The following is a 14,676-nucleotide window of genomic DNA, read 5'->3' on the forward strand; positions in this document are numbered from 1 at the left end:
TTCCTGCTGTCCATAAAATAAGAATATTGTGTTTGTTGGTGGCTTTCATATAATCTAACATCTCATATAAAAATGGCCGTGTATATACTGAGGGAAAACTATCTGACAAATTCAGTTGTAAATGTTGTTGTTCATCATATATGGCTAATGTATTATCGAAATCAAAAACAAGAAGAGCTGGTGCTCTTTTTTCCTCGTTAAGATATCGTACATATTTATAAAAAAACATATCTTGAGTAAAATCTTCAGTATCTAACATTTGTTTACTGTTAAAATAATTATTAATATTATCATCATTATTATTATTATTACTATTGTCATCATTGTTTATTGGTGACAATATATCAGTAGTAATTGTAGATGTTGCAGTGGATGTAGTTGTTGTTGTTGTTATTGTTGACGTAGTGTCACTAGTTGTAATAATTACATTAGTATCACTAGTTATATCAGAAGGAAAATATGATAAAAGTGGCTTTGTAGTCATATTCCACGACATTGTTTTCTTATTTTTTAAAAATTAATTAAATTGTTATTAAATTGTTTTTTTATTGGTCTTTGAAGGTAACAATTGGTAACATGGGATGCCCGAATAATGTGGAAGGAACATGTTTTATTACTTCTTCAATGAAATGTTTGTTAGAGTGTCGCATTTTCTCAGTGGGAAGTATATTTTTATCAAGTAAACATTTTAAATGAATCATGGCATGAACAATAATAACACAGACGTTAAGAGCTGACATTCCCATTCCATTTAGACTAGTGTTGAACATTTCTCCATTAGACATATTTACAAATGTATTATATAAAATACGATGGGAACCTAACACCTTATATCGTTTATCAGCTCCAGGCATAACCAAACTATAAGCATCTAGGCCACTTACAAGAGACCGATCATTATCCTTGTTTATATAATTTTTATCATCATCTGTTTTTGTTTTATATATGTTTATTAATTCATTTATTGAATAAAAAATATACACATTATTAGTAGTATTGTCCAAATAAAGATTAATATACTCACAATCTTGAGGATAGAGGAGTTTACCATTTTGATCTCTATCACCTTCTAACGCCAAATTCAAAATTTCCTTATTTACTTCTAATACATTTTCCTTATAGTCGATAAAATGATAATTTAGTGGGGGTGATCTTAAATTTTTTTGAATTTCAAACCAACCCTCAAACAAATATTGATCAGCAGCTCCAAACAAATTTTCAATTGTTCTAGACATAAGTTGCTGAGCCACATGTCCCATAAATCTAATCCAGTTATGATAAACTTTATTTATAATAAATTGAGCACTTTCATGTGTATAAATTAAAGCTGTTATTGGTTCAGCTTTAATGATGTTACTCTTACCTAAACACTCCTCAATATACTGTAAACGTCTTTCAACTCTAGCTATTCGCGTTCTTTCCTCTAAATCATAATCATCAATATAAACATCCCTATTAAAGTGATTTTTCTCGTTTTTAATGTGACCATCTCGGTTTACACGATATGCGTCACTAGAGGGTAAGAGTCCACCTGCTGTTTTGACAAATGGTATGCGGTATCGACGTTGTTGTTGTTGTTGTTGTTGAGATTTTCTTCGATTTTGTTCACTTTTTCTTTCACTAGTTGTTCTTGGTGTTGGTGTTGGTGTTGGTTTAGATTCTGTTGCTGTTGTTGCAGCTGTTTTGTTTTTTCTAATTTTATTATTAGATTCTTCATTTTCACTGGGACTGTAAATTCCTCCTTTTGATGGGAAATATGCCATTGAGACAAAATTTTCAATTTTTTCTTTTTCCTCTTTCTCTTTTTTTTAAAGAGGCTATTATTATTATTATTATTATTATTATTATTATTATTATTATTATTATTATTCATTTTTAACTATAAAGAAAACCTTAAGAGTGAAAATAATATCTAGGAATAAATTAAAATTCAAAAGGAGTCAGTATCACGTGATTATATTATTTTTAAAATTATTTCAGAACTACAACAGAAAGGTGTTCACCTGCTGAAACCTCATGCGTGTACTGAGGTAAGTACAATTCAACCCTTCCTCTTTCTCCTAGCATCAGGTCAGCACAGGTGGTGGTGTAAGAGCAGTATGATTGAAGTTGGTCTTTGGAGCGCCGCTACTCTGTGATAACTCAAGGAGGTGACAGTCTCTACTGAGCCTCCATTCTCCACCTCGAGAGTGCTGGTCTTTGCCTCTGGAGTGCTGGTCTTTGCCTCGGGAGTGCTGGTCTTTACTGCGCCTCCATTCTCCGCCTCGGGAGTGCTGGTCTTTGCCTCGGGAGTGCTGGTCTTTACTGCGCCTCCATTCTCCGCCTCGGGAGTGCTGGTCTTTACTGCGCCTCCATTCTCCGCCTCGGGAGTGCTGGTCTTTGCTGCGTCTGCTGCGCTGTCGCTCTATGCCTCGGGAGTGTTGGTCTTTACTGCGCCTGCTGCGCTGTCGCTCTGTGCCTCGGGAGTGTTGTCGCTCTGTGCCTCGGGAGTGTTGTCGCTCTGTGCCTCGGGAGTGTTGGTCTTTGCTGCGCCTGCTGCGCTGTCGCTCTGTGCCTCGGGAGTGTTGTCGCTCTGAGCCTCGGGAGTGTTGGTCTTTGCTGCGCCTGCTGCGCTGTCGCTCTGTGCCTCGGGAGTGTTGTCGCTCTGTGCCTCGGGAGTGTTGGTCTTTGCTGCGCCTGCTGCGCTGTCGCTCTGTGCCTCGAGAGTGTTGGTCTTTGCTGCGCTGTCGCTCTGTGCCTCGAGAGTGTTGGTCTTTGCTACGCCGATGTTCTGTGCCTCGGGAGTGCTGGTCTTTGCTGCGCCTACTGCACCTGCACCGGCGCTCTGTGCCTCGGGAGTGTTGTTCCTTGCTGTCCCCCTCGAATTGTAATCTCATATCAAATCGTACCACATTTACCTTATAAGATGACAAAAAAAATAAAAAATCACAATCTTATGACAAATCACAATCTTATGAAAATTTGTAATGAGGAGTCTCAGATGATGATATAGAGTTATTTTTTTTTTTTTTTTTTTTTTTTTTTTTTTACCTCATCCATGACTAGAGGTTCCTGTTCCCCCATTTGTAGAAAAGTTTCTATTCCAGCACTGAAACTCTGAGTGTCCATAAAGATTAATGATATCTGTTGAAATGAAAAACTATATGTTTTAATAATACTTTTTACACTTTTACAATATATAGTATATATATATACGAACTCCAAGCGAGGTCTCTTCCCTTCACAGTGGAGAACTAATATAAGGAATATAAGGTTGAGGGTTGTCTTATATCATACATGGCCATGTAGCCAATAATTTTCAATTTTATAATTTTCTTCTATCTGACTTTGGGGAAGTTCAAGTTATTGTGGATGAGGAAAAAGAGAGAGAATGAGAGAGAGAGAGAGAGAGAGAGAGAGAGAGAGAGAGAGAGAGAGAGAGAGAGAGAGAGAGAGAGAGAGAGAGAGAGAGAGAGAGAGAGAGAGAGAGAGAGAGAGAGAGAGAGAGAGAGAGAGAGAGAGAGGCTTTATACACCTGCAGGGACAATGATATCTAAACCAGCAACGTATCACCTTCTTCTGCTGGAAATTCTTCACATATTTTTATCCATCCACCAGCCCTCGTCACAAATGGTGCCACTATTAAACTGGCATATTTGCTCATAAATGTTACTATTTTTTCGCTCAAGTCCTCCATATTTTTGTCTTTGCAATACAAAGCCATCTGTCCACCAAAAGCATATAGTGCAATTATCCTGCCCCAAGTAATAGCCATCTTTTCACCTTCAAATAGTTCATTGAAAACTCCAACAAATGTCACATATCCAGTGTCATGAGTAATGTCCAATTTTTTAAATATTCCCTTAAATTGTTTTTCGTGACTGTGCACCATCGTCTTGATACATCTGAGGAGTGTTTCTTCAACTTTATCATTAGTTGTCGCCTTTGTCTTCTCCATCAGTGAAAACACAATATACTTGGCTAAACTCTCCGCCTTATTCTCCACGCTCTCTCCTTTCAGTGAAACTTCGGCAATATTAGCTTCATTCTGGTTACATCTTTCTACATTAGGCTCCTGTGTGTGATTACCTCTAATCATGGACAATGATAGTGGTCGTCACCCTGCACCCAAATCATATACAATAAGTTAGGATATAGCTTCTCTCTCTCTATATATATAATACATTTACCCCCCCCCCCAAAAAAAAAAGAGTGTCAAATTGTTTTCCATAAATTACAACATAAACAAATAATGATTACCCGAAAAATAGTGTACCTGTCTATAAATAAAAAATAATAATGATATATATTTGTTTGATAGCTATATAAAGGAGTTGTATGGGAAAGGAGATTAACACAAGTTCCTGCCTACCCCTGAGTCTCCTTAGTCTTTCCAAATAAGTAATTAAAAATGGTAATTTACGAAAATAACACTTTGGTGTTAACGGAACAGAGTACATTCTCAGTAGAAGTTAGTGAAAATGTAATAAATGATAATAATGATGAATATTTTATTATTATCTTACATTATTCAATAACTTCTTTTGTTTTGTTAATGATAATATATTATGTATATTTGATGTCATATGATTGGTGTATTCAAAAATATAATGAATATTTAGAGAATAATTATAAGAAAAAAAAGGAGTATGCATATCAACAGACTATATAATAACATTATATAATGTTTCCTCATCAGTGTACTGTTTGTTACTTACTATAATCATTTAATATGGATCTAATTAATACATATCAACAGCTATTATCAAATATTGTATTTTCTCCTTTAAATGGATATAAAAAAAAGAAACAGAGTTCACAGACTCTAGCTCCAGTCCCCCATTTTGGTTCATACAAAAAATCATGTAGAAAATCATGATTTCATGTAGAAAATCATGATTTCTAAATCTTCAAAACCTAATTTCTAGCATCTAATTATTACTAACACCCAAGAGGTCATGTCCTCTGCCTTCATTAACCATTAATAAAAAGTCTACGGTTTACGAACTCCACAGTAATTATTCTTTACATCCTTTCTGGTCTTATAATTATATAAATTTACACCAGTTAGTTTCTTTAATAATTTCTTCTTCTTCTTCAGGTGTCAAATCGTTAGTTATATGAAATATTTCTCTGATTTCTTCTGCTGTCAATTTTTTAATAATATTGGCAAACATTTTGATTCCTTTATCAGTTAGATCTTTAATATTTAAGTAATCAGCTGCCAAAATTATTGGCAACAATGTATCTTGTTCAAAAAAATCAAAATCCCATTTTGAAAATGACATTATAGAACTATCATTATTATTGTGATGGTAACCACACCATTCAATTATTTTTTTTTAAATAATAGTGTTTACATTTGGAAGAGGAATAGCTTCATCATTGGTATCATCACTCAAATCATTTAAAATGGTTTTTATAACACCACTCTGTCTGATAATATCATATTCTACTTCAAAAATATCACCATCACTACTTTGCAGTTTTATGATTGAATAAGGAGGAGGAGGAGGAGGAGGAGGAGGAGGATGTGGTAGAGAGGAATAAGAACTTGTTGCCATTATTTATTTCAGACTTTCTTGACTCAGTTGTAGAAGAGAAATACCCCAAATGAGGGATTTCATAAAATCTGAGGGTTGAAATGAATCGTGTTGTAGTTCTTGGTTGATCGGTAAATGCTTTGAGTTAAAGACTGCAATAGAAAATGTATTTTCATTAAGATGAGACTTGGGAAAATATTGAATGATATAATGAGAACCGAGAAGTTTTAAACTTGCTTCTTTATCATTAAGATATTTTTTACTTTTATTTACTAATTGATGTGGATCCCACTTACCCTTTAGATTTTTAGATTGAAGCTGAGAAGAAGGTATCACCAATATGGGTTCTAAGAGCAAAAAGAGAATAGATGACCAATGATAAGCTACTACTAAACCACTGTCAGCAAGACTGAAGATACTAATAGGGTGGGGTAAATTAAAAACAGGTGGTATTTTAGGTTTTAGCATTGTAGTTGCAATCCAACCTGGATTGGTAACAATTTCAGAAAAATTAGAAATCGAGGTTGGAATAACCCAAGTGCATGGCAAATCACTGGTGAAAAATGAGAAAGATACTAACCCTTTCTTTTTTTTCAAAATATCATAACCTAAGAGCAAGAGTCCTGGTAATTGGCGTAGTCGGCATCTTCCTGCTATATATTCATTATGATTATGGTTTTTATCATTAGAGAGTGAATTATATATTTGGCTACAATATTTGAGAAACATGGTAACAATTTGATAAAATCCTTTATTGTCATGTAGTGGAAGGTAATAATATTCATCAAATTTTGAATTATTCTCTGAGGAATTATTAATACTCCACGACCAACTTTCATAGGAAAAAGGCATATAACTGAAAGCACATTCTTTTAAGGAATTAACTTCTTTTTGACATATAAACATTCTCTATTTTTTTAATATTTTTTTTATATTTCTGATCTTTAGGTAACAAAATAACAAATAAAACAGCTATATATTTTATTATGTTATATTTATAACAATTACAAAATTGACTAAAAATATTGACTAAAAATAGAACATATAACTAACTACATACATAATGAATCAAGTAACCCTAAACAAAACCATGAACACTCTGACATTGTTTGTTTTTTAATATCTTTAACTATTTTCAAAATAATTATTTTTTCTTCTTCTGTATAATTAGCAAGTGTTTTTTTAGAGAACTTGGCTAAATTTCTAAGGGAAACAACATTTATTTGACCATTATATTTATGGTTACATTTATATACCATCTCATTTAGTAAACTCATATAAAGCCAAGAATTAGACATTTCTTGTTTAATACCATTTACAATTTGAGGATAATACTTAATCTCTTTTTTGTGGTCGTTTATAAATTGAAAACTGGATGCATGCCAAGACATTTTATGTAGATTCTGTAGTGTGTAAGCTAAAGATGCTACAAGTGATAATTTATTTAATTCATATGCACCAATAATATTGGGGTGTAAGAAAAAATAATCTAGTTCGTTACTCATCTTTTGATAAATTTCTTGGCATAGATGTCGTTGGTAACTTATCATTTCAAAATGTATTTGAATTTTGACTTTATTCCATAAAAAATGGGTAAATTCCTCAACCTTAATATAAACTTTTTTATCCGTTTCAATTGTTTGGTCTTTTATACGAGGAATAAATTTTAAATCAGTATTATTTATATATTTTTCTTTAATGGCTTTTGTTAACAACAAATCTTCAATTTCTTTTTGGACATAAGTTGGAATAAGTGGGGTAGCACATAACTCCCATACCATATCTCTAATACACATATCAAAATTGATCATTGAAGAATATTTGTTCATAAATCTATCCTTTAATTCTGGTGTAAGAAACATAGAAGTAAAATTATCTATTTCAGAATTAGGTATTATTTCATATATTTCAACCATTTTTGTTACTTATTCTTCAGCTCCTCTTTGTGTTAATGGTTCATATACATACTTCTTTTATACTATATACTACTACCCATCTAATAATGTAAATATACTACTACCCATCTAATAATGTAAATCTCTATGACTTTCAAAATATCCAATTTCTCATATAAATTAATTATCCCATATAATATTTAGGATCTTAATTCTTTTTTCTCTTGTTCCAAAATATACAATTTCTCATTTATATTATTCAATAACGTATTTATTTTCTTAATGTTTTGTTCTCTATTACTTTCCATAACAATATCCAATCTTTCATTTATAAAATTCAACCTGTTATTTAGGATATTAATTCTTCCGTCTACAATAGCAAATTGTCTTGATATAACTTTATCATGTAAACAACAACACCCAATATATTTTTCTTTTACTTGGATATTTTTGGGATTAATCTTTTCTATAAAATTTCCAGATTTTGGTTTAGCTTCTTCATTTACCTCTTGATTTTGTTCTTCTTTAGAAAACGTCCGTTTTCGCTTCTTCCCACCTTCTTGGGACGTCTGTCGGTCTTCAATGGGGCCTCCTGTCCTTTTTAAGTTGGTTACACTTTTCCGGGGCTCTAGATTTTGTTCTTTAGAAGACTTCTTCCCGTCTTCTTGGGACGTCTGTCGGTCTTCAATGGGGCCTCCTGTCCTTCTTAAGTTGGTTACACTTTTCCGGGGCTCTAGATTTTGTTCTTTAGAAGACTTCTTCCCGTCTTCTTGGGACGTCTGTCGGTCTTCAATGGGGCCTCCTGTCCTTCTTAAGTTGGTTACACTTTTCCGGGGCTCTAGATTTTGTTACTTTAGAAGACTTCTTCCGTCTTCTTGGGACGTCTGTCGGTCTTCAATGGGGCCTCCTGTCCTTCTTAAGTTGGTTACACTTTTCCGGGGCTCTAGATTTTGTACTTTAGAAGACTTCTTCCTGTCTTCTTGGGCCGTCTGTCGGTCTTCAATGGGGCCTTCTGTCCTTCTTAAGTTGGTTACACTTTTCCGGGGCTCTAGATTTTGTACTTTAGAAGACTTCTTCCTGTCTTCTTGGGCCGTCTGTCGGTCTTCAATGGGGCCTCCTGTCCTTCTTAAGTTGGTTACACTTTTCCGGGGCTCTAGATTTTGTTCTTTAGAAGACTTCTTCAAAACAAAGTTTTTTTTTTTAAATTTGTCCATTTTCACATGTTTCTTCTGGAGGTGGTTATTATTTCATTCACCCGATGATTCTGGAAATGAAGCATTAATTTAATAATATAATTTATATATTTTTATCTCAACTATTATATAAGAACTTACAAAAGCTTATTTTTTATACAATATTATGGGTCTTCATTTCTTCAACAAATGTTTAACTAATACCAAGATAATGTTAACTGTTCAAAATGACAAAGAGCTAAATCAATATTTAAAGAAATTCTTTCCTTCAGGTCTTAGCCATTTAAAATATATTGGGATTGATGGTTCAGTTTTTTTCCATGCACATACCATAAAAGGGAAACAAGTTGGAACAATTGATATCAATGCTACAGCCCAAAAAGTATGTAATATAATTTGTGCCTATTGTGATATTCTCATGAATTTACTAAGTAACAATAACACCGATGATGATGATGATCATAATACTAATACTAATACTAATACTAATAATAAGGGAAGAACTTGTAATAATATGATAATACACTTTGTTATGGATGGAAAGTCTCTCTTTACAAAAAATCGTAGCAATCAACAAAAATCTGACCCCTTTTCCATTCTTTCTCCCCATGAAAAATTATCCTTAGAAAAATGTACAATTGCAATGATAAAAAAAAAAATGGACATTCAACATCCTAATATCATATTTCTATTATCAACTGAATCATTACCTTTTGATCAACGAAATGAGGGTGAAATAACTCTATTTCGTTTTATTAATAAAATTTTAAATAAAAATTCCCGTTACATAATTATAAGTAATGACTCTGATATATCAGCAATGTACATTCTTCGAGAGGATGATCGTGTTATGTTGGTTATCCCACCATATAATGGACAATCATGCATTGGATTAAACAATTATAATCATATTATGGTTAAATTAAATATAAATTCTCAACAACTATTTAGTTTAACAGTATTGTATTTTATATTTTTTGGAAGTGACTATAATTTAGGTCTCATATCTTGTTGGACAATCAGTAAACATGACATTTTAAAAAACGCCATTTTACATGAAGAAACAAATCTTGTTTCAATTTTTAATCAAATGAAAAGATGTCGTTCAACTAAAAATGAAGCAATCATATGGCAGGAGTGGGGGGATTCTGTAACATACCAAGACTATTTATTTCTTTTTAAATTAATTGTATATGAAGCAGTTCATAGTGCCCGATATTATAAATCATTAGGGAAAAGTAATCCATCATTATTAAATTTATATTCAAATAATCACATAAAAGTTTTAACTAAAACTATAAAATTAATTAAATAATAAGTAATTATTTATTACCTGTTAAAAACCTTAAGACAATTATTGTATTGAGTAGTAATATTTGTTCCAAATTCATCCTGAGGATTGAAATTCACATATATTCTAGGCTTTATTACAATGGGTTGTCTATGCCGATTAATTATATGGGCATGTCTCTTTTCGCGACTTACATTTTTATAGTAACTGGGTAAAATATCTTGAAGTTTACAAAAATTTAACTGGGATAGGTTGGTCGTATGAGAGAGAGAGTATTTTAATTGGGAATTATGAACAATAGCAGTTTTAAATAAACGTTTGGCTTCCATCCAATCAGATAAATTTGTAAATGTCCATAATATGATCTTGATTTTATCTTTAGCTTTAGGAACACATTTCCATTCATTACACCATACATCGTTAATCATTAGATTTGTTATTATATAATGCAAAATATCAATAATTAATCTTTCATTACACACAATGAAAACTGGACGTTGAATTATGGAAAAAACATTGTGTTCAGTAGCAATGGTTTTAGCAGCAAACAATAGGCATTCAATCACCTCATAACCAGCAATATAACCTGGCAAAGAGTACTGGTTGGAACATTTTTCTATAATTTTTTTATCATTCGAATTATATATGGCAAGTTTTACAATTCGACAATAATTTCCAGTTTTCTTGTTATGCAGACTCATACCAACTCCCTTGTTAGATATGTAGAATATGCTTTCCTGATCATCTACAGGGATATTTACATTTGTCTCATGTAATGAATATTCAACATATATATACATATCATGGGCCATAAATGGAAGTTTAATTTTTTGTCTTTTCAATACATCTGCCATTTTAGGAAGATTGTGGTGGTGGGGAGGATTGGGATGTTTGCTGCTGTGGTGATGACTGAGAGGTGAATGGTAATTGGGTATTGGGAGATTGTGGTATATAAGGATTTTGATGAGTATGGGTGGGGTTGACAGTGGGAGGGGGAGGGGGAGGAGGAGAAGGATGAGGAGGAGGAGAAGAGGTAACAACACTTGTTAGAGGAGGATGGGAATGATAATAACAGTAAGGAGAAGTGGGGGTATATTGACACTGACATTGATAATAAGAACTAGGGAATTGTTGATGGGGTGAATAATGGAATGAAGAGTGTGTATGTAGGGGCAGTTGGGTTGGTGGTGGTGGAGGTGGTTGTGCATATATTATGGGTGGGATTGTTTGTGCAGAATTTGTAAGATTTTTTAGTTTTTCATCAAATAATTTACTGATTTCTTCAGCCCTCTTTGTTGATTCTTTTAAATGAGCTTCTTCATTTAGATGCTGACAATTTTTAATGTAATCGTCAATTATATTTAAAATTTCATCAGTTTTCCACGTTCTTTGTCCACTCTAAAGCTGGTCTGGCAGGGAAAACAGGAAGACTAATCAATAGTTGTGTCAAAGAATTAATAAGAGATTCTAGAGTTTCTTTGGTAACATAATTTAATGTATCATTATCTGTGAGAATGGGTAAATTTCCCGGAATTAACGTAGTATTTAAAAATTTTGTAATGTCATCAGTAGAATTGATAGGAAACTGTAAAGGGTTAGTAATCATATCATTCCCAACAACTTTAAAATTTATTAGATTATTAGAAGAACTATTCATGTTTTAGCATAAGATTTTTTAATATGATAAATAATATAAAAGGTATTTATTAAGACTATAAGTTATAATTATTCCAGCTGTCCTGAACTGAGCTCGGACTGGGGTATCTCATAATCATGGCAGATGATACTAAATCCACCCTTATTACATCTCCAATTGAATTAATAGACAGACTAGGAAAAGAAATTATTTATTATGCTGACAAATGTTTTTTGGACATACCCCAAGTTAAGATTTACAGTTTGTGTATGGGTTCCAATTGTGTGCAACTTAAGTATGATATTCGTCTAACTGCAAATGCGGTATCCCCTAGCTGGATATATGATCCAATGGAGCATGAGGATGAGGAATATGGTCATTTGGAATCTGAATTTCGCAATGCCCATATTATACTTCTTTGTAATCTAAGTGAATCAATACTAAATTCTATTTTGACAGGTTCTCTTACATTGAAAGATGTTAGAAAAACATTGCTTATATATAAGTTTGATGAGACTTTGTTGGATTTTGATGTTAGCCACATGGATGAAATAATTAAGGAACATCCCATTTCCTATAATCGAATTCCATATACCTATTTGGATTACTCATTCAATGGAACATCAATAAAAGAGGTTTGGGGAATACAAAACTCCCCTGAAAATATTTCTAAAGACCACCACCATAGAGAGTCATTGGTTTTGGATAAATACAAAACTATTGTCAGTTTGTTTAATAAACACGAAAACCGAGAGGGCACTTTGACAGTTATTACTGGTTTAATGGCCTCAGGAAAATCGTCTCGACTTTTGCAACTTACTGAAACACATTGCAGAGAAAATAAAAATAAAACCATTTTGATTTTGCCTAGATGTGTACAATTAAAACAAATAAAATGTCGATCAATAATTCCGACTGAAATCCAAATCCGGAGTGAAACTTACTTAGATTATAAAGACTATATTCTTCACTTTGATACTATTTTTATCGACGATGCTCATTTGTTTTATCCAGAAAATTTAACTGAATTTGTTCATGTATGTCAAGGTTGTGGAATCGATGTGATAATTGCAGGACTGAGTGTATCATCATTTAGAAATGATACATTTAAAGGTTTTGTTTTTTTAATGTCTCAGGCTAATAAAATAGAATTACAAACAACATCCTGCACTCTATGTAATTATCGTACAGCCAAGATATCATTTCGGTTTAATTGGCGTAAACCAAGTAATTTTGTGGGTGATCATCGTAAGTATTTAAGTGTGTGTTCTCCTTGTATGATTGAATTAGCACCATACTTTCTATGTCTTGGAAAAAGTAATTTTGACCAAAGTGATTTGGATAAAATGTGTGGTACTATTTTATAATTATTTATATATATTTCTAATATATATACAGTTTGAAAATTGTTATTATCAAATGACACATCCCAACATTAAAGAATTTATTAACCGGGTTAAAACAGATGGACATATATATATATATAAAAACAAAATAATTAAAATTAAGCATAAAAATGAACTCACTGTAGATCTTAAATATGATAAAGAAAATGGAATTTTTCTGGATGATGACGGTATAGTCTATTTCCCAGAAGTAAACAATGAAAATATTAATTCACAAATAATTAGAGTAAAAAGTAATCAGGTTCCATTATTTAGCCACCGTCCACAATTTATTTCACAAAAGAGAAAGAATGAAGATAATACTGAAATTCCTCCGAAAAGGCAGGAATCTTTATAATAAAGCTGATTATAACTGAAATAGTTTATCCGGATTCCATCTTTCGATATTAAATTTATCACACTCCAAATTTTGAAAAAAATAAAGTCCATTTTCCCCTTCAACTATTTTTGTTGATATTGTAAACAACATTTGGTTGTACATGTCGCTAATATATTGACCTCTAAATTTTACAATAAACATTATATGGCATAAACTATTGTAAATGTTTTTGTTGAGGGACAGAATAGGATTATTTATCAGAATGTTAATTTTATCTTGACTCTTACAAATATACTTAAATGTTTGTATATTTTTGTTTTGAAACATTTTAAAAAAATTCACATCATCTCTAGTTACTACTTTTAAAGATATAACACTAAAAATGTTATAAATATTGTAAAAATAATACATAGAAATACAATAAAGACTTAAAACATAAATGAAATATTTTAAAATAACGTTATTAATATTACTACTATTATCAACCAACATTTTCATTACATTTACAAAATATAATTTAATTATATTATCCTCTTCAAACATGAGGTAGCTATTTACAATCTTATTAAATCTCTTACTACTGAAGTTATTGATTTCTAAAAGATTATTAACATCAACATCATTTAGACTGATACTATTACTGATGCTACTATCACTATTATTAGATTCTTCCTGGTTTATAGGTCGAAATACTTCATTAACATATATAGAAAGGGGAGGTGGCGTTGTTGGCTGTTTGTCATCTGATTGTCTTTCCATTTCTTCAATGTACTTTATTAATTCGTAGTCACAGGGGTATGTTTCCTGGCACGTGAGTCGATCTATAGTCACAGGGATATATTTATATTCCCTGGCCTGTGGGTATAGTAGTCACAGGGGAATTTTTGGGATTCCCTGGCGACGCAGTTATCGTAGTCAAGAGGGGTAGTGGGGCTGGGTGTTGGACCATGCACAGCGTGTGGCTCTAAGGAGATCAATGTGTTAAAGGTCAAATCAAGTCGAGAGAGAGAGAGAGAGAGAGAGAGAGAGAGAGAGAGAGATTAAGTATTAACCACATACGTAATATATAATATACCTGGATGAGCAATAGGTTGCCGGGGGTCAATTAAATCATGATAATCAGGTGGAACCACATTAGGTATAACCTCACCTGGGTTCCTAAATTGTCCACGTGTATCTAGTCGAACTATATGACCTGGTTGAGTGAGCATAGTTAAACCAAAATACCACCCCTCAGTTACTCCCAAGGGATTAAGGGTAGTAAGTTCATGCCAAATACTCTCTGAGTAATAGCTGAATACAATTGGATGGCCCCAAATAGCATTAGATAGTCGACGATCGTCAGTCGTCTCATAAAAATGCTTGTCTTCATATCCAGGACTAACCGCTAATCGATAGATATATAGGGGATAAG

This window comes from Procambarus clarkii, unplaced genomic scaffold (assembly GCF_040958095.1).
Source record: "Procambarus clarkii isolate CNS0578487 unplaced genomic scaffold, FALCON_Pclarkii_2.0 HiC_scaffold_860, whole genome shotgun sequence".
NCBI classification, from domain to species: Eukaryota; Metazoa; Arthropoda; class Malacostraca; order Decapoda; family Cambaridae; genus Procambarus; species Procambarus clarkii.